Below are 21,670 nucleotides of genomic sequence, written 5' to 3' on the forward strand. Positions count from 1 at the left end.
TTTTCTGCTCTTTCCACCTAAATGTGCTTGTGAGATGTAGTGTAGAGCACTAGCCCAGCCATAGAGTGTGGTACCAGGAAACAACTGGACCATCAGTTAAAATAGTGCTGCCATTGTAAATTTGTAGTGCCAATGTAAATTTTACCAAGTCATCTTACTTCTCTGAGCCTCAGTGTCCTGAACTGTAAGTGGCAATAATGATAATCTACAGACATCCAATGCTCTTCAAAGGATTATTGTGAACACCACAAACATAAGTGTGAATGTTAACAAAGAGCGATTTGAGTCTTGAACAGAAATATTTTTCACAGCATGTTTATCAAATTACAAAGAAACAATTCTTAAATTCAGGGTGATGGTTGTCTTGTGACCAAGGAGAAATTACAAATCTATTGAGTATATAGCTATTATTTGTCTATTAGCATTCTCCAGGTCTGTATACTAAAGTCATATCAAAGAATTTGTTACTCCTAGAAGTGCCACAAAATTCTCAAGTAGAAACTTCTCCTTCCCTTGACAATGCCATGTCTCTTCAATTTACACTTGGTATTCAGTCTCTGAGGCCAACTTAAATATTGTCCCTGGAATCTCTTTTCTTTGCTTTTCTTTTTTTTTCTTTCTTTCTTTTTTTTTTTTTTTTTTTTTTTTTTGAGGGACCCTTGCCAGCGGCTGGGGAACAAACCAGTGCTGCAGAGGGAGGCTGCAGGCAGCCTCGCAGCCCAGCGCTCAACCACTGCACCACCAGGGGAGGCCCTTTTTTTTTTTTAATTATTTTTATGTAGAAGAACTGGGGCACAAGCCAGAGGTGCAGGGGCTGAGAGGACTCACCAGAGACAGAGTGGGGAGAAGAACAGGCAGATCTACTGAAATACACAACTGAGGGGAGCAGTGGGTGAGTCAGGAGAGGTCTGCTGCGCCAATTGGGTCAGCTCCTACCCGGGAATTGAACTTTTGCTTCAGTAGCTGTGTATAGCTCTACAGTGCTGAGACTTAACACTTTGTGCCACCTGGGAGGCTCCTGGAATCTTCTCCTGACTCCTTGAGGCAATCAGGCTCTCCTGTTGTGCCCCATTTGGTGATTACTAGAGTGTTTCATCTTTACTTGCATTTGTCTGTTTAGCCTACTGAGTAATGTATAATTTGATGATTAGCGATCCCATTTGATTTACCTTAGAATTCTTAGTGCCTAGTAGTGTCTGACACTTCTTAAGTGTATATATTTGATAAAAGGAGAGGAGCGAGAGAAGGTAGGGGGAAAGGAAAGGAAGGGGGAGGGAAGAAGAGAGGAGGGAAGAAGGGAAATTCCTTAAAATTTAATACCATATTTCATATGCGTTCATCATGCCATATGGATACGCGCATGGGCTCTGAAACTAAACATCTGAGGTGAATTCTAGGTCAGTTCCCTGTTTGTTATAAACATTTTTAACATCACATACTTATCTTTTTTCTGTGTCATAGATTTCTCATCCATAAAATAAATACTTGCAGCTACTTGTAAAGATTTAAAGAGAATCAAATGAGTTAAGCCTTACAAATAACTTAGAATGATTTTTCATTCAATAATCACTACAACTGAGAGTAACATTGAAGCATCTCCCTGTGATTCTACTCCCAAATAACATATAATGACCAATTACAACTTCAGAGGTTAATGGTTCTCAGAAGGTGTCTTTAAATTAGCTCTTGTTAATGGATAATTTGATCAGGCAGTAACTCAATCTTATTAAGAGAAGGTTGTAGAGAATATGATTATATGTTTTGGAAAAGCTATCCTTTGTAATGCTAATTATGTCCATTGTTACACAGAACTCTCAAAGTTTATTTTCATTTTTACTATGCATTGTAACACTTTTCTTGGAAAGTATACCCTGCTGAGGTTGATGGGAAAACTCAAATTCCCCATCATCTACTGAACTTGCCTGGAGATCACTATAATTTGCAAATTAATCCAAAATGCTTGGTCAAATATTTAGATTGACTGAATCTGTCTCATAAACAACCAATCAGAATTAATGATATTTCCAAGACTTTACCAACTCTATGTGAATAGATTTTAGTATCCTGTGTATCTTTGCTTTATAACTGCAGAAACTCTGTGTGCGGCACAAAGGCTAACACCACCCAGCCACGCAGCAATATCCACTCTGGAACACACGTCTCATGATTTTTGGCTGTCAAGACTATAATTTACCTCCTAATATCAAACTATTATCACCTTTTTAAATATCTCTGTTTCAGAAAAAACATTTTAATATTAAATATAAAGTAAGAAATTTAAAACCTGGACATTATAACAGATGATGGACCTTATTTTGAATTTTGGGTTTTTTCCTAGACAAAGGTAATTGAAAATATGTATATCAGTTTTGATTTGCATTGTTTGAGAACACAGACTAATATGTGGGAACAATTATTTTTTAGCAATAATACTGCTCACTTACTATTGTAGCCTTGATTTTATGCCAGGAATCTCTATCATTTTATTTTAGATAGTCACCAGTGTTCATCTTTCTGTTCATCTGGCATTGACCCTTGATGTTACCATAAGTCTGTCATCCCCTGATGAATATCCCAGGCTACACACATTCCACATGGAGACCCTATGAGGAAGGTAAAACGTGCTTCATGACACTGTGACATTGTCTGGAGAAGGATGTTAATTCTTTACGAACATTCCCACGCAGAAACCTGACCTCTGTTCATCACAAACAGGAACTATTTTTTCTTTTTTTTAAACCGGAAGGTTGAGTGAGAGAGGAAACAATGTTGATTTCTGGGAGAAGTGGTGTTGGAAGTCCAGTTTGCTGGCTCTCGGAACAATTATGGGAAGCCCTACAGAGCATGTCCTTTTTACTCAGAATAATGGAAAGCACTTCCACTCCTCTGCGGAAACAGCAGTTCAAAGACAGGACGCAGAGTCCCTAAGCTCTGGCAGCTTTTAAATAGTATTTTTTTTCCCCCTCACTGGTACTGAAAGAAGAATTTCCATGTAGGTATACTGGTGTGATACGGCTTTTATTTATGTCCTGTGTCATTTGCCTTTGCAAATGAAAAGACTAGCCCATCTAGTCCCATTCATTTATTCAAAAAATGTGCACTAATCACTTTCTGTTTTGGGTTAGGCACATGGACACAAAAATGAGCCAGATGCTCTCTCTGCCCTCAAATGCATAATCTTGATGGACACATGAATTGAAAAGCATACCATTCTGGATTGCAATTAGGCAACATGCAATCAAATTGCAATGCGTGAACAATCTTTCTCCTGTTACAGCTGTCAGAAAAAGTCTAACCTAAGCTCTTAAGTGCTCAACAGTGAGATGAAGCTAATGTAGATTCCATCATTGTAGCAGCTCACAATGGGATGCTTTTCCACAGTTAAAAGCAAGGAATTAGATTAAACATGAATATACTTAAAAATGCATTATGCTGAGTAAATCAAAAGGGAAGAAACAAAAATATCTATAGCAGTACTATACATTTAAATTAAAATACATGCCCACAAAGCAGCAATGCTCATTTATCATACAAAGGATATAAGGGAAAACATTCAAATGATGGTCTTTGGTGTGGAAGGGCAAGAGTGTGGATGGAAAGGGATTAGATCAATCAATCAATAAAATAGATGACTATGTGACACAAACTGAAGAGTGTGTATAGCTCAATCCTTAACTAAATTCCTAATATAGAAACAAAGAGGAAAAACTTTTTATAGTACAAAAAGGCTAGTGAGCTTAGATTGCAATGTGGTTCTAAACAGGGTGATGAAAATCTCCGTTGGGATAAAAGAAAATGTTTCAGAAGAGGTCACGTTTAGACCGAGGCTTAGATGTCCAGTCTCATAGTTGTAGCCATTTTCTGTACCACTTACTGACTCATCCTTGTCCTTGAATCTGAATTTAACTTTATAATTTAAGGAACCCTCTTCTCAATAATATTGATACTATCTTGTTTTATTCATTCCAAAGTAAGTGGAGTGAATACAAGTGCAGATTAGGAAATAGAAGTTCAACTGATTTTAGCTTTCCACCTGGACTTACATTCTTGAGATGGAGCCACGTTCAGAGTCCTTTCTCCTAAGTGTAACTCCTTCCATCTCAAGTAGAGGTTCTGTGAGTCCCTACTGCTATCCTATTTTTGGTCCTTAGGCTCTTAAAGTGTTTTTTATTCATTTACTTGCTTGTTTTTTAATGTAAAACACAGTCCTGTGTTTCTCTTCAAATAATTAGATCTCTGGTTTAATCTATCAAGGTCTGGCCAGGTGAAACTATTACAGGGCAAAGTGAGGGGTACCTCAGGGCTCCCAAACCTTCCTGTTCAAAATGGGTTCTGCCATCTGCCACATCAAGTGAAACCATACTCTAGTGTGTAAGAGCTTTCTTTTTTTTTAAAGATTGATTTATTTATGCATACAAGAGCTGGGGCATAGGCCAGAGGTGCCAGGGGTGAGAGGATTCACCAGAGACAGAGTGGAGAACAGAACAGGTGGATTGAATGAAATACATTGCTGAGGGGAGCAGCAGATAAGTCAGGGGAGGTCTGCTGCACCATGTGGGTTGGTCCCTGGCCGGTCAGGGATCGAAGTGGTGCTGCAGAGGCTTTGGACAGCTTCACAGGTTGTGTCTTATCCCCTTGCACCACCAGGGAGGCCCTTAGTGTGTAAGATCTTTAATGGAAGTGTGCGATAAAGAGAAAAGGAGAAAAATAGATAAAATAGTTTTCACACAAACACCCAGAGTTACCCATCCCCTTGTGGGTAAATTCCCAGCCAATTAAGGTTGGCTGAAAGCAGGGCCTCTGAGGCCCAAAGTTTGCCACAAGTCTAAGGCCCCTTCGGTGGGGATGGTGGGGACCCAAAGGAAAAGGACAGAAGAGGCCAGACATGTCTGGAAGGAAAAGAGCAAAATCAAAATCAAGATAAAAGCTGCCATTGTCAGCCTCCCCGTGGTCTTTCACTCATGTCTCTGTCTCAAGTGTCTCCCCCCATAATTCCTGGGTTTTGGAGGCCAAGAAGCAAGAGCACCTTCACATGTCTCTCTGCTCCATGTGCCTCCTCCAGGTCTTCTTGATCTGCATCTCTCTCTGCTTCTCCTCAGCAGGTCTCTCTTCTGCCAGTCCTCCTGTCTTTTCTAGCTTCACCTCCCTGCCCAGCTCCACACTTCCTTAGGGTGGGGCAAGGAACCTGGAACTTCCCCCTTCCCTGGGGATCATCCTGTTACAAGAATTACCATTTGATTTCTTTGTCTCTCTGGATATGTATGTCCTGGGTCTGGCAGCATTCTCAGGAAGCACAACCCTGCCATGCACTAGCCACACAGCAAAGTCCATGGCCTGAGACTAAGAGCCTATTAAGGAGACATCTGTCTATCCTGCCTTACAAGACCTATCATGCCCTCTTCTGTTTTCATTGATCAGTGTATAACTCTTTTCAGCTTGGTCTCCTCCTGACTGCTCTGGCAGCTAGTCTGACTGTCTCCTGTGTACTAGAATAATACCCTTGAGTATGTCTGATACATGATGGTAGGAAAGACACTGGCTAAGTGGTCATGATGCCATGAGCCCATACCTAAGCTGCCTAGATTCAAATTCAGATGTCCAATTAATAGACTGCATAGGCATAGATCATTTGACCTCAGTCTTGGTGGAAGGAGAGAGGGATATTATCATTGGATTCAGGGTATTTATAACCACTGAAAAATATTTGAAAATTCCTTATAACAATATGTGTCAAGAAGCAAGGACTCTGGAAATGTTATCCATGCTGTTACTATCTCTAGGCTTTATCCTCCCTGGGATATTTGCCTTATTTCTAATAGCTTCAGTTCTGGCACTGGGAACCACCAGGAAAAAAATTACATGAATATTTTTTTTTTTTGCTTAAAAGAATTGTTTGGGGGAGAATAATATGCAGTATAGTGGGAACAGCCCAGAATCTGATTTCAGATGACCTAGGTCAAAATCACAGCTGTCCCTTCCTCACTGTGTGGTTCTGGGGAAGTTTATCTCTCTTGGCCAAGTTCCCTGTTTATGGAATGGAAATAATAATGACCTCTGCCTCCCAGGATAATTGTGAAGATTCAGCAGGTAAAACTTGTGAAAGTTCTTTTGTAAGTCATGTTATGCCAACATCTGTAACTGCTGTCATTGTTATCTATCATTAGTTTCATGCCACTAGAAACTGTCATAATACTTCCTATAGAATTAATGGGTGATAACCCTAATTCAATATTCTCAGGACAAAGTTGAACTTTCATGAATATTACATCTTGTGTTTTGAATTAACTGGTTGAATTCACTCTGGCCCTAGAGGGGGAAAAAAAAAAAAATCAGCCTGTGAAGCTAAGTCCATTACTAATGTATTATCATTTAATGTGAAAAAACAAGCATTATACACACACATGCCAATTTTTCTCTTTTATTTCTCTTGGCCTTTATATGTTAGAATCAAGAAGACAAAGTATCTCAGAAAACTCAAGACTTCTAGAATAGACACTGGCTATGTTATTTAAGGGTTATAACAATCCTAGAAATAAACAACAGTGTTACATCTTTGTGCAAAACATGCAACAAGAGATGTGGGAATTTCCATAATATCATGTGACTAATTCTACTGAGGTGAGGGTTAGAACTATGGTGACTAGACTTTTAGCCCATTCTGAAAAGAAAGTTCTTTTTCCATATAAATCAAGAAGAATTTATATTTATTAGATCTTATTTGTTACAAAGCATTTAACACAACATAGCGAGTATGAGTGTGTATGTTATTTATAGGTACAAATATAGAGAAGGTAGGGTTTCATATAAATACCTGCTCAGATATAGTCTTCCTCTACTGGAATATATTGTGATGCATTTAGTGTTACCCCAGGTTCACTAAATTACTTTTCCAGCATAGATCTATGTCTGAAATCATTCCCTTTGTCCTCCATGGCCTTAGCTATTTTTCTCTGATGAATTTATGGAAACTAACCAAGATGAAGTAGCAGAAATAAAAATAATGACAGCTCTTTGACATGAACCATCCATGAGTGTGAGCTTTTTAAACCTTAAGTTTCATATATTTCCATGAATGTCCCAGTATTATCAGTTTTAAGGGACTTTAAATGAGGAGGATTGTTTAAGACAGTCAAGGAAATATCCTGGATAACATGAGAATGAGTAAGAATCCTAAAGATAAATGATAACAATGCTTAATGATAGCTTAAGAGGCCATGGTTGGGGCCTCCCCGGTGGCGCAGCGGTTGAGCACTGGGTTGCGAAACTGCGCGCGGCCTCTGCGGCGCCGGTTCGATCCCCGGCTGCTCCCCGGCCACCGGAGGAGGGTCCCACATGGCGCGCAGACCTCTCCTGCCGCCCGCTGCTCCCCTCAGCAGTGTACTTCGGTCCTTCTGCCTGCTCTGCTCCCCGCTCTGGCTCTGGTGAGTTCTCTCACCCTCCTGCGCTTCTGACTGTACCCAGTGCATGTGTAAACAAAACAAACAAACAAACCAGCAAACAAATAAATAAAGCATGCCTCTATAAAAAAAAAAAAAAAAAAGAGGCCATGGTATCTAAAGGGAAAGAGAACAGTAATCACATTGGCTCTTGCCCTTTCTTAACAAAACCTACTGGAGCTGTCTTCCCTTAACATTTCTTCTGCTGTTAGCACCTCAAATTCTATGTGGATCATTGCCTAGAAGAGAAAAAAATACTTTTAAAATCATAGAATTTACTTATAAATGGATAGATTCTTAGGATCAAAATGTTATTTTTTTGTTTTTATAACCCACAAGTGTGTTTATGCCAATGGTAAACTTTTATGTCTAACTGCTAAATAACATCTTTTTGTGTCTGTTCTCATCATTTATTATAGAAATGAAATAAAAGTGGTGCATGAAGCTACCTACTTGTTTTAGTCAAAATAGTGAGTTTGGAGTAGTGAGTCAAAGACCCATACTGCACTTGTAGATTCAATGAACTGATCATCCTTATTTTATCAGTGTACTGAATATTCATCCATTCCTGTTCAGTTTGTCTAACCATTACATTATTTTTCATTTCATACATAATTTTCAAACAACTAAAGTGTTAGACAGAACAGTGCTTAACCTAAACGTTAACATATAGAAACAATGCCAAATGATATTTTTTAGTCTTTAAAATAAAAAGTATGCTGAAGTCAGACCATTTGAATTCTAAGTCCAGCTCTACCACTTACTAGTTTTGTGAACTTAGTTAAGCTTGTTCAATGATCTGTGCCTCAGTTTCCATAATTACAAAGTGGGAATAATAAGAGCATCTACCTTATAGAATTCCTATACAGAATGAATGAATCAATATTTGTAAACCATTTAGAACAATTCTTAACATATAACATGTCCAACAAGACCTAAATGTCTGTGTGTAAATATAAATATGAATATGTATGTGTGTATATATACACCAGAATTATTTCAATAACCTTTTCCCTCTAATCCATACTATTACATCGTCACAATTAATCTTGTTGACATGTTGATCTAATCACATGACTGTCACTTTAAAAAGTTCATGCTGAAGGATTATGGGGACACTGGTGGTGGACATGGTGTGAAAACAAATATTTGTAGTGGCTGAAACCTATAGACCCCAAGACAAATAAAATGATGTAAACCAATAAACATAACTTGAACCTCAATAAACCTAATTTGAAAAAGTAATTCAATGTTACCCCATTGTGTCTAAGTACAAAGTCTACAACACCTGCAGCATGGTACCCAAGGCTGTCGAAAGAAGCTCTACATTACCTTTCTCTTATTGGCTCTTGCCGCTTTCTCTTCAGCCTGTTATGAGTGGAAACTAGTCCCCAGTCATTAAAACATCTAGATCTTTTCTTCTGAACTTCAATATCACTTTACACGTATTTTTTGGTAGCAATTTTCATTGTGATTAATTATTTTATGTTTTGTCTTCCCCAAGCCCTGTAAATGTGAAAGGCCAGGAATGTCATTAACATCTTGTACTCCCATAGACCATACTGACCTGGGTCATAGTAGAAGTTCTATCAGGGTTCATATGTGTGTGCCTGTGTGTCTCCGTGTGCCAGTTTCAGCTCCCAAACTAATTGGCTGCATCTCTTTGGATAAATCTCTTGGTTTCTCTTAAATCTTTAAAGTTAAGAGATTATATAATAGGCCCTTTCTGATTCTAAAACTCTAAATAAAAGTAAAAGGTCCAAACTTACTGAAAATAAAATATTCTATTTGGTTAATAAGTGCAAAATTTCCTATGTATATATGAATACTAACATGTTTTAAGTAATTATGTAATCAAGCTAACATTAGAAATTTCTTCTTTACTAAACTTATTAAAAATTTGAAACTTTTCCATGAACTTGTTAGTAAACATGATAAATGCAAAGAAATGAGGAGGAAAAGGGGGAACTATATTAAACAGTGGTAAGATTGAGCATATGTAAATCAGCTAGAGTATTATTCTAAATATTTACTTTAGGGTGAATTGGATTTTCATAAGGATGAAAGTTGCACTGGAAAGCAGAGGTCCAGGACACTAGAATTCCACTTTCTACAGGATGCTTTCATTAATTAAATGAGCTATCAGGGAAATTGATCCTTAAAACACCTATGATTGGTGAGTATCTTCTTTCCAAAGTGGTTAACAAATATAAAAGAAAGAATGCATATTTTTTTGTTTGACTTGAACTGGAGATAGAAAATACATTTTAAGAGTTATGACTGTCTCCAGATAAAACTCACTGAAGTTTCCATTAGATTTTCCAATTAAGATAGGATTCATAACAAAAAAAATATATTTTTGCCAAACCACAATGAAATTTTAGATGTAGAAACATTTTTTAAATCTTATTTTACAATCAGATTCAAAAAATTATAAATGATAGCTCAATTTGATACACTATTGTTAGCTATTATCAGTTACCCTCAAACCAAAGATAACTTAGCATACAGAGAAACAAAGCTGAGTTGCAGAATGTTTGTATTCTTCTATTTTCAAAACAGTATGCTAATTACATTAAAAAACTCTAAGGGGCTGAAAACAAGGTCACTGACCCCCAAGAAAGAAAAAGATTACACACAGACAGCAAACAGACAACATAAGCAAAGCCAAAATAACATACCTACAAATATTCCACAAGTGCCAAGGAATACAAAACCTGGAGCTGATCTCATAGGAGGGAAGTTAGTTTGGGAAGGCATCTAGAAGAACAGGAGCCTCTAGCAAGGTCTTGAAGAAAGCAAAGTTTGGGTCATGCAACTGTGGAATGAGGGCCTTGCAGGCAGAGCAGCAACCTTAGCAAAACACATGCAGAGGTAGTGCTGACCAGATGTGTGCAGAAATTGGGAGTAGGTGTATTAAAGAGATGCTGATATGTGACTTGGAAAGAGATAGGATGGCAGCAATTCATTTACAAGATCCTTGGATAAAATATTAGCAGTTAGTCCAAGAAGTGAAAGAAAGTCAGAGTTTATACAATAAACATTTCATTTTATGCTCTCCTATAGTTAAAAATGCATTGAGGTTCTATGTGGATATCACTGCAATTTCTTACTCCTCAGCTTAGCACTCAAAATTCTTCAGAAAAGTCTGAACGTCTATTCTAACATTGAAGATTCCTCACAATTATGATTCAAACTCATTATTTCAGACTGATGCTCTATTTCTCGCACATATAAACCTCCTACACAGCCACAATGAACTTGAGTGTAGCCGAAGACATAGTGTATTCTTTTGCACAAGAGTGTGCTTTTCAGCATTTCTGCCTGCAAGGCTTTCCTCACTCCTGTCATTCTGGGCTGTCTCTGGCCGTAACAGTCCAGAAGGGTAGAACCTTCTACCAGGGTCTCCTTTCAGCATCTCCAGCCCCTGGTGATTTCTATCCCTGCACATACTAGTTTTGTGATTTTTGTTTATAAGACCTATTTAGTTCTGAAAAACTGACATATTACATGGCTCTTTTTATGCATGCAATTTATGTGTATTATTGTACTATTATAGGATGCGATTTCTCATATAATTTTCATTTCCCACATGCCTTGTATATTTTAAGTGTTCAGTGAAAATTAATATATCGACTTCTTAGAACATAAAAAAATGGAACTATTCATGTCTTTGAGTGTTTTATCTTAGTGTCTCGTTCAGCTTCTAATACATCATATTTTTATCCTAGATAGATAGATTGAATAATAGAATGACAATCTGGAGAAGTGGAAGAAGCACAGATTCTGCAATAAGACAGATCTAGGTTTAAAATCAGCCCTTTCTACTAAAAACTTCTTTACAGACTATGTGTCCTCATTTTTTCTTCCAAATACTCTTATTTTTCTAAGGTTCATACTATAAAATTTTGTTGTTCATACTAAATGATATCCAGTTTATTTTCCCTTATTGATTGAAAACCTGAGTACAAAATGAAGCTTATTCTTCCCTCCCCAGCTGCAATCACTAACATCATTTCTGGCAAATCTATGACCTTCAGAAACAAAACTAATCTTCCTGACTCAGTTCTTTAACCTTCCAAACTGCTTTACCCTTCATCCCAGCTTGCCCACTTATACCTTAGACCTTGCCACATAATCTTTGAAATGGTATTTCCAAACAACACCTTCTGACTACATATTATTCTACATATCCCAATCCAGCAATTATTTAATTCTGCTGGAACTCTTATGTATTAAGTTCACCAACAACCCTCTTATGCCCTCACTTCCACCTAATTCAACACAGATTTCATGCTTTCTCACTGATATCACTGTTTTGTATATACCCTCAATTCTCTTGTCCTTCTACCCTGCCTTTCAACTATAACTTCTTGGAAATCCCCAAGTCAAATTGCATCCTATTCATCAACTACAGAGCAGTTGAACATCATTAGAGAAAATCATAATGATGCTGAGGCTTCACTTTGGTTACATGACCCCAAATCACTTGGGAACATTAAACATTTTCCTGGAAATGCTACTATACTTCCTTGGCAAAATTGAATTTCCATTATCCAAAATAAACAAATATTTCTGTTCAATCATCTAATACCTTCCCTTTTTTATTCTGATATAACTGATAAAATGAAACTAATAAAACAAAAATCTGTTCTTTCAAATCCATCTATACATCGCTGATTGCAGTCCCTGACTTTTCTCCTATTTCTTTGGATGTTATTAGGATAGGCAAACCCCTCCTCTTAGGCACAACATCCCTTCCCCTCTAACCTAATCAAGATCCTTCTTTCTTTAATAATCTGCTTTGTACTGTGTATCATTCATTTCCCATTTTGTGTCCCATATACACGCCATATTCCTAAATATATTTGTACATGTAACTAGCTATGCATTTCTGTATTCCTCCAATCCCATCCATCAGATCTACCAAAGAGAATAGTTCTTCAAAATAGCTGTCTGTTCCTCTCTTACTAATTCTTTCTGTAGTTCATTCAGTATGCTTTTTGTCTTTAGCCCTTGTCAGTAACAATGACCTGAATTTTACCAAATCTAATGACTAAGATCTATTTTCATCATACTTGATTTTTCTGCAGATTTTGATATCATTAGCCTCTCCTCTTACAATTATGGTTTTTTTTTGTGATTTATTTATTTTATTCTTATTTTGCATAGAAGAACTGGGGTGTAGGCCAGAGGTGCAGGGGGTGAGAGGATTCACCAAAGTGGGGAGCAAAACAGGCAGATGTACTGAAATACACTGCTGAGGGGAGCAGCAGGTGAGACATAAAAGGTCTGCTGGCCTTCTTACAAATTTTATTTAACTTCTTAGGTATTATTTTTTGCTTTGGATGCCACTCTTCTTTGCTGTCTTTCTTCTTCTAACCCTGATTGTTATAGTACCTCAGGGATCTGTCAATTTTCTAACTTCTGACAGAATGTTTACACACATGTGCCAATGAGTCATCTCAAATTTAACCTTGAGTCCTTAAGCAGACCCTTGTGTTAGCCAGTCAAATTAATGGTGCCATTATTTAGCCAGTTGATCAAGTCTAGCATTCTTGATTCCCCTTTCCCACACATACACACTCAATCTATCTTCAAGCTCAACCTTCAAAAATCTTTGTTTTCACCATCCATGTTTTATTAACAGCCGAATGATCTGCCTGAAACATAAGTGAAGTCCTATCTTTTCCCTTTTTAAAAATTGTTTTCTTTCCCATTAATCTTATAGCAAAAAAGAAAATTGGATTATGAATTAATCTGATTTTGTTGTTGCTTCTTGTTATTACATCCACCTGGTATTCTCCACCCTAAATGTTTTCATCTTTCATGTCTCTGATCAAATATCACCTCCTCAGTGAGTTTCTTCCAATACCTCATGTAGAACACCCCTTCATCTGTTCATAATCTTCCTTCCTTTTACCTGGTTCATTTTTGTCATACCACTTACCATTATTTTAAATTATATTTTTTCATGTTTATTATGTTTCACTTTACTGTGGCACAACTACATTCCTTTAACTAAACCATACCAACCTATACCTGCATACTATTGCCAAAAAGGGGAATAAAATTTAGCCATTCTGATCTGTACTGATGCCTTTTCTTGTTAAGAAATACATATGATACCTAAGGTTACATGATTGAATAGGAGATCATGTATGCCCTGGAGGATTTTCATAGCTACTGTGTGCTTGGGGAAAAGGAAATTATTCATAGAAGAAATAGCGAAACAAGGTAAAGTAGAATAAATACATAAATGCATGAAAATTTAATTCATTGTTTACAGGATAAACACCATTTCATAGAATAACTTCTAAAGCAGACACTGCTGTGAAGATGTATATTATTTCTGTGATGAAAAGACATTTCAGGGAGAAAGCAGCACAATAGATCTCTTGAGCATACGCATGTTATCTCAGGAGTGTGGCTGTGCATAAGCAGTGTGAAAATATTGAGCCTCATCTTTATCATGCTTTGGGTCTCAGAACCAACTTGACCTTGATCTTAATGTCCTGCTATTCATTCAGTAACACTGCACTTTAAAATAATCTACAGTTAGAAGAGAGTATCTCAACATCTTGTTCTCAAGGTCCTGAATAATCCAATCTTTGATATTTAAACTTCCTTATGTAAATCCACACACAAAATACTATTTGCTTATTACATATAATCAAAATGCCTTTGTCATCTCCAGGAACATCAAAATGTTCAGCAGTAGTAACAATTATTTAATGAACCCTCAGGCTCAGTCTTGTGAGTGCAAGCTTGTACACATCTTATTGGCTAAAAAATATGCTTTCAAATATGGCACTGCTGGTCTGCCAAGAGGCAACTCCAAAAATTAGAGTGTTACTTCTAATGCTGTTCAAAACCCATGTTGATTTAGTCTAGATGAGACAGGACCATCCTTCATTACCCCTGTTCACTCCACCTCTAGAAAATTGCTTAATTTGTATATTTAAGATAAATACCTGGAATATTAGACAACCCAGATGGTTGGTGTTATTTGACTTCAAAGAAAGATCATTACATTTTTACTAATCCAAAATCCTTTGTACACCTGCTTAGACTCCTGCCTTAAAATCTCTTTTGAAGAAAAATAGCCTTCATTTTCCCCTCAGATCTCACTAAAGGCAGGACAAATTGAGGAGGATTCAAATGGAGATGGCTCTTTACTCAGTCTTTCTTTGTGGATTATACCACAGAAATCTTCCAGGGCCAAATTCAAAACACATTTGTTTTAGAGTTAGCCAAGTTGGGTATTATTTTGCAATTTTAGTGCTATTTGATTTCCATGTAAAAGTGTTTTTCTGTCTTCACTCTGCTCCTCAAAGTCCATTTACTTCTTTCTGTCGCTAGTATCTATTTTCAGCAAAGACAGTAAAAAAGAATGGAAAATGTGAGTGGCTCGGCTTTTGTTTGAAAAACATTATGGTTCTTTCTATAAAAACTAATCAAAAACTTCCTGTGTTATTACCCACTTTTATTCCATTGCAGAGGAATTTGAGCATAGTATATATTGTTTATGAAGCTATTGGAGGCATCCTGAGAAATGATTCAAATAAATACTTGGTGGTTGGAAACATGTCTCTCTACACATCTACATGTAATGGATGCAGTAACATTGTACAAGTCAATCCCAGCACTGCCCAAAATCCACCATTAAAAACAAATATGCTCCTTTGGAGTTACATTCTTTTCCTCAAAAGATGAATAGTGCTTTCATTATTTGTTCGTTTGTTTGTTTCGTTTATTGCTTCATTTGGTTTAGAATCCTTTGTCTTAGGAGGTCAGCAAATGTAAATAGCTCTTAAGTATAAACACACACCCTTAGCCTGGCCTTATGAATACGAAAGTGGAGTCCTGTGACTTACATTCCTAAATACACTCTTGCCATAGGTTGAAGAGGGAAGTGTACCAACAGTCTGAAAGCCAAAGCTACCACAACCCTCAGGAATTCCTAGTTCTGAGCCAAATGCTTGCCCAATTGAAGTCTATGAAAGAGAACACCTTGCAGAAAAGACAACTAAAGGCCCATTCCTGAAATAAAGGCACTTCTCCCAACAACTTCATTTATTTCATAAAGCTTCTTTAGGAACTCACTCAAAAGATATCTAAAAACTTTCATTAGGACATCCTTAAACTTTTCCTGAAGATCACTACTCTATATCCATGTTTTCAGTTTAAAAATTTAAGCCTCCAATAAGATTTTTATGACAGCAAACTCAAATTGACTGCTTACAGTGGCTTGCCCTATCATGTGAATGTTATAAATATTGCTTCATTAGGCCATCTCTACAGCTCTGCGTGGGGAGTACCTTGTAGGTTTTAGAAAGTTGATAGGGAGATTTAGTAACTTTATTTTTACATATTTCTTCATGTTCACAAAAGTTTTCAAACACTTCCTAAGTGTTTCCGTATTTGCAAGATGGGAATGATACCACATGAAGTTTGAAATCTTTTTCTTATTAATCATCAAGCAACCTGAATATTGGTATACAAAGGATGAGAAGAAAATATGAAGAGAAATAGTTTATTGCAATGGGCTTAGGGAAACTTATTTTATCATATCAGCCTCCAAAGTAAGCCACAGCTTTTATTAGGATGTTTTTGTCCAAACTGCCATTTAGGAACAAACTTTATTTATTTATTTGTTTGTTTGTTTGCTTGTTTATACATGCACTGGGTACAGTCAGAAGCGCGGGAGGGCGAGAGAAAATTCACCAGAGCCAGAGCAGGGAGCAGAGCAGGCAGAAGGACCGAAGGACACTGCTGAGGGGAGCAGCGGGCGGCAGGAGAGGTCTGCGCGCCATGTAGGACCCTCCTCCGGTGGCCGGGGAGCAGCCGGGGATCGAACCGGCGCCGCAGAGGCCGCGGGCAGCCTCTCAACCCAGTGCTCAACCGCTGTGCCACCGGGGAGGCCCTAGGAACAAACTTTAAATTTGTCTTCCAGATTACCTTTATGATAATGTTTCATGAGCATCAAGTTTCCATTTAAAATATCTTGTCTCTTTTTGGTTCGAATTTGCATAATTTATATCAAAACCACCATGCTATAAATAGTTATTTTGAAGCAATCAAAAGCATGATAGACAGAACTGAATTCTGTCAGAAATCACTGACAGAGAAGAATGAGACATCATGAGCACTGAACTCTACGCCCATCTTCATGAGGACCTACTTTTTTTTTTTTTTTTTAAGATTTATTTTATTTATATAAGAGCCGGGGTACAGGCCAGATGCTTGGGAGGGTGAGAGGATTCACCAGAGACAGAGCAGGAACAGAATAGGCAGACTGATGAAATACAATGCTGAGGGGAGCAGTGGGAGAGACAGGAGAGGTCTGCTGCACCATGTGGGTTGCTCCAAGGCTGACGGGGATGGAACCGGCACTGCAGAGGCTGTGGACAGCTTCACAGTGCTGTGCTTAACCGCTTGCGCCACCAGGGAGGCCCCAGGACCTACTTTTTAAACAAAAACAAGTCACTCAACTACATAAGTCTCTTTTCTGTGGTAAAATGATTAATTAATGGATATTATTCAATTTTTCTTCAGGTTCTACAATTCTAAGCATTTTTTTAAAGATTTATTTATGCATGCAAGAACTGGGGTTGATTCTAAGAGTTTTTAAAGATGATTAAAAAGTGGCACTAGCCAGACCATAGTGAGGGGCAGCAGTCAGTGTTCAGGTGAACGTGTTCAGTAGAGAAGTAAAACACATGCACTGAAGGCAAGTCCACATGGGCTTAAACTTGGCCTGGCACCTATCACAGGGAAAAGTGTATTTCAGTTTTCAGTTTTATTTATACACATAAGTAGTAACATCTTTAAGACAACACTTTGGAATGCTTATGAGGAAAAGGATAGGACTATTTGTAATCCTGAAGACAATATTCAAGGAAAAAATGTATATTGGTTTCGGATTAAAAAAAAAAAAGAATCAGTGTTTAACAGTATCTTTGACAAAGGAAATATTGTGAATAACATGGTATGCAGTTGTGTATGGAAAAACTAAAAATGGAACTGTAATTTGGTCTTAAATTAGAAACACATCTGAGTTTTGTTAACAATTTGAGAATGATATTAATTTGTTCCTTTCACTCCTTAATTGTGTATATGTGTGTCAGAAAGAAATAAAGGGAGAGGGAGAGAGAAGAAAGGAGGAGAGGGATTAAAGATAGACGAAGGAGAACGAAATTATATAACATTAAACATAGATATCATGGTTCATATGCAAAATTCATTCTACATATAGGCTCTCTAAGTTGGGTAGACATGCTTAAGCTAGAAGGAGAAATTCACTGAAGTCCTTTCAAAATCAATTAACGAGGCAGCATGTTTAAGAGAAACACATAACTTCACTGTGTAATCGAATAACACTCAAGCTTTCCCCTGCTTCCAGTCACACACACACGCAAGGTTTTCCAAGGAAAACCATGAGAAAGTTCTGATACAACTGTGAAAACTATACTTGACTAAATAATAGACTCTCAGAGCATAAAATGAATTTATTCTTGTTACCTAAGGTCACTAATAGTTTCTGAAGGACCATAAATATTTCTCATTTAGCCCATACCCAAAAGCAAATAGCTCAGCTTCCCATGTAGATCGAGGATATAATCTCTACAGTCCAAGCTCAAGTCAACTTCTTGGTACTAACCTAAGCTATCTAACAGTCTGTTGGATGTTTATTCATTGCTAAAAATATGAACATTGGTGCCCACACAATATGTAAATTAATAAATGCATTAACCTTTGTTAATCTCAGATTTATCAAGTTAGCCCCTTAATGACTTCTGAAGTCCTAAGGATTCCAATTTGACTCCTTTTTCTTCTATTTCTAAATTGAGTGATTGTGCCACTGTAATTCTGGAACATTAATTTGCATAAGGGTAACCCAGGAGCTTGTTAACAATATAGTCTCTTAATTCTATCCAAGTGATTCTGATTCAGTAGATGTGCATTGGCATCAAAAAATATATATTTTTAATGAGACTATAGGACATTTCATAGATTGCCCCTTGAGAAATGCTGAATGCTTCATTTCTAAAGTTCTTCCAAGCTATAAAATGTCTAGGTCTTATACAACACAAAGTAGCAAAAATAAGACATAAGAATATAGGTCAATGATGATATGGAGGAAGGAAAACATGTAAAAATAAATGAAAGACTACTTCATTCATCAACACATATTGTCAATGTGCCACACAGTATGTGTAACTGGTGGTAACAAGACAAAGGGGAGCTTCGTTATAGATAATAAATAATTATGGAGGTTACAGAAAATTATGAGACTAGTATAAGTGTAATTATGGAGAGGTGTCCTCTTTGAGAGGGAAAACTGAAAAGTGATTGATTCTTGTCAGAGAGGAGAATACATGTTGGATTAAAAGAGGAAGGATAATGGATCTAGAATGGATTAAGAGAAAGAAAGAAAAAGAAAGGAATCAAATTAACCATGTGACAAGGAAAATAAAAAGAAAGGAGGAAAACTGCTTGTAAACCACATATACCATGTGAAAAATTGATGAAAGATTGAATTTATACCTATAAACATCTTGGGTTTTGGGGGATTTTGGGTTTTTTCCTTTTTTGTCTTAATTTTCTTCTTTTTTTTTGTATAGAGGCATTTTATTTATTTGTTTGTTTGTTTGTTTTGTTTATACAAGCACTGGGTACAGTCAGAAGCACGGGAGGGTGAGAGAATTCACCAGAGCCAGAGCAGGGAGCAGAGCAGGCAGAAGGACCCAAGTACACTGCTGAGGGGAGCAGCGGGCGGCAGGAGAGGTCTGCGCGCCATGTGGGACCCTCCTCTGGTGGCCGGGGAGCAGCCAGGGATCGAACTGGTGCCGCAGAGGCCGCGGGCAGCTTCACAACCCAGTGCTCAACCGCTGAGCCACCGGGGAGGCCCTTTTTTTGTCTTAATTTTCTATCAAAATTTAATTTTCTGAGTTCTTGAAAAAACATTGAGCCCATATTTTATTTGTTAAAGATGCCAGATTATGAGTGTGCATAGTAATTAAAATCATAATGCCATTATCTTTTTCTATAGTTACTGGCTTCCAAATATTGAGATTTATTGGTTATTCTGAATTATTTGGAATTTGTTGATTATTTCCATTTGGTGTTTTTACTTAGATGTTGCAAAACAGAATTCTTTGGACAGTTTTTAACCACTTGAGAATCACTTAATTGAACTCCATTATCATGTGCAGCAAACTAAATTTAAAGCCAAACTGCCTACCTCCATGTATGGTGTATGTGTGTGTTTGATTTTGTGTAGATGAAAAGACTAGTGGATTGCTACATAAATGCATGGAAACAGGTTAGCACTCTAAAAGTATTCAACAGCTGCTATTCCAATGCTAAAGTATCTGATTCACTGCTGTTTTTTTTTTTTTCCAAAAGGAAAATAACACTTCAGCTCTAAGAACCACATGTTAAAGAAGGGCCTCCCTGGTAGTGCAGGGGTTAAAGACAGTGCTATCAAGCTATGGTGCCACTGTAGCATGAGTTCGATCCCCTGCTGGCCAGGGAGCAACCCACATGGCACACCAGACCTCTTCTGTCCTCCTACTGCTCCCCTCAGCAGTGTATTTCAGTCAGTCTGCCTGTTCTGTTCACCACTCTTTCTGGAGGATCCTCTCACCCCCACACACCTCTGGTCTACACCCCAGTTCAAAGCATCTTATAAGAAAAGCAAGATCTCTTTTTTCTTTGTAAAAGTAATTTTAACTTTTAGACATAATTCATATAGATTTATATAGATTTCACATTATTTTATATAAATTAATAAATATATGTCTGCTTATTTTTAAATGAATGTATATTTTCCTCTTTTCCATCTTTTTGGCTTTCTCTTTCCTTCTCTTGCTTATTGCACTAATACATTCCATTACCCCCTTCAAGCTGACTCATATCTAAACCTAGTCTCTATGTCCATGTTATCTCCATAGTCTTAAAATCTGCCACACATATATAGTTATCCTCATAGAGACACACACACACATATCTGAGTCTTTAAATTGTGAATCAGATTGTGACAGACAGACATTAAAGTCATTCCCACTACCCTGCTACCTGATATATTCTCACCCTTGTGAATCTCCCTAATCTTTTAATAAACTGAGTATAACAAAGGTCTGTTGGGTTTACATAATTATAAGCATGTGATTATTTATACAAAATTAGAATGCCAGGCTTCCCAAAAGACTGTCTTTGAAAAGGAAAGTGACCATATTAGAATAATTCAAGAGGTAAGGAACTTAGGCCAGCTCCTTGCTATTGTCAGCAAAAAATGTGACTCTGTCCAACAACTCACAGGGACATGCTGAGATTAACTACTACATCATCTAGACAAGATGTGCAAAGTAGACTGAAAGCCAAATTTAAGATGATTTCCCACTTTCTTCAAAGTATTAAATAGTTACTGTTGAAGAGGTCAGAAACTGGAGATTGAAAATAGGATTTCATTGGAGAGAGCTATCAATTTGCTAAAAGTGCCAGTCATTTCTTCCATGGGACACTGGATGTGAGAATTGACTCTTCAACTCATGACTAGTGAGAGCAAATTCAGTGAAACTATTTAGAGTGATTTTTCAAGTAGTCCCAGTGTTGACAGAGCTAAAAGATAAGAGAATTGCTGAAGGGGCTAGGACTGGCAGAGTAAGGGACTATAACTGGGAATTGACTGTGGTTTATCAACAGAAGGCCAAAGGTGGGTCCTTTCTGTGGATAAGATGTGGCCAGGAAGAGACAGCTGTGGAATTGCTAAGATCCTGCCTAAAAGGATTATTGGGAGTGGTGAAAAGGCCTCAAGCAAAGGGCAGCTGAAATTCACTAGCAGATGCCCAGTTACTAAAAAGAAGTTGCAGGCCTCCCCAGTGGCGCAGCGGTTGAGCGCTGGGTTGTGAAGCTGCCCCCAGCCTTTGCAGCGCCCGTTCGTTCGATCCCTGTCTGCTGGGTGAGGGTCCGACTTGGCCGGCAGACCTCTCCTGCAGCCCGCTGCTCCCTTCAGCAGTGTACTTTGTTATTCTACCTGCTCTGCTCTCCCCTCTGGCTCTGGTAAATTCTCTCACCCTCCTACACTTCTGACTGTACCCAGTGCTTGTATAAATAAATAAATAAATCTTTAAAAATAAATAAATAAAATAAAAAGAAGTTGGAAACTATCAGACAAAAGTTGTTTCAGCTCAAGTCAAGAGATTTGCAGAGATATGTCCAATGGAAGT

Source organism: Talpa europaea (assembly GCF_964194135.1).
Source record: "Talpa europaea genome assembly, chromosome: 2".
Lineage (NCBI taxonomy): Eukaryota > Metazoa > Chordata > Mammalia > Eulipotyphla > Talpidae > Talpa > Talpa europaea.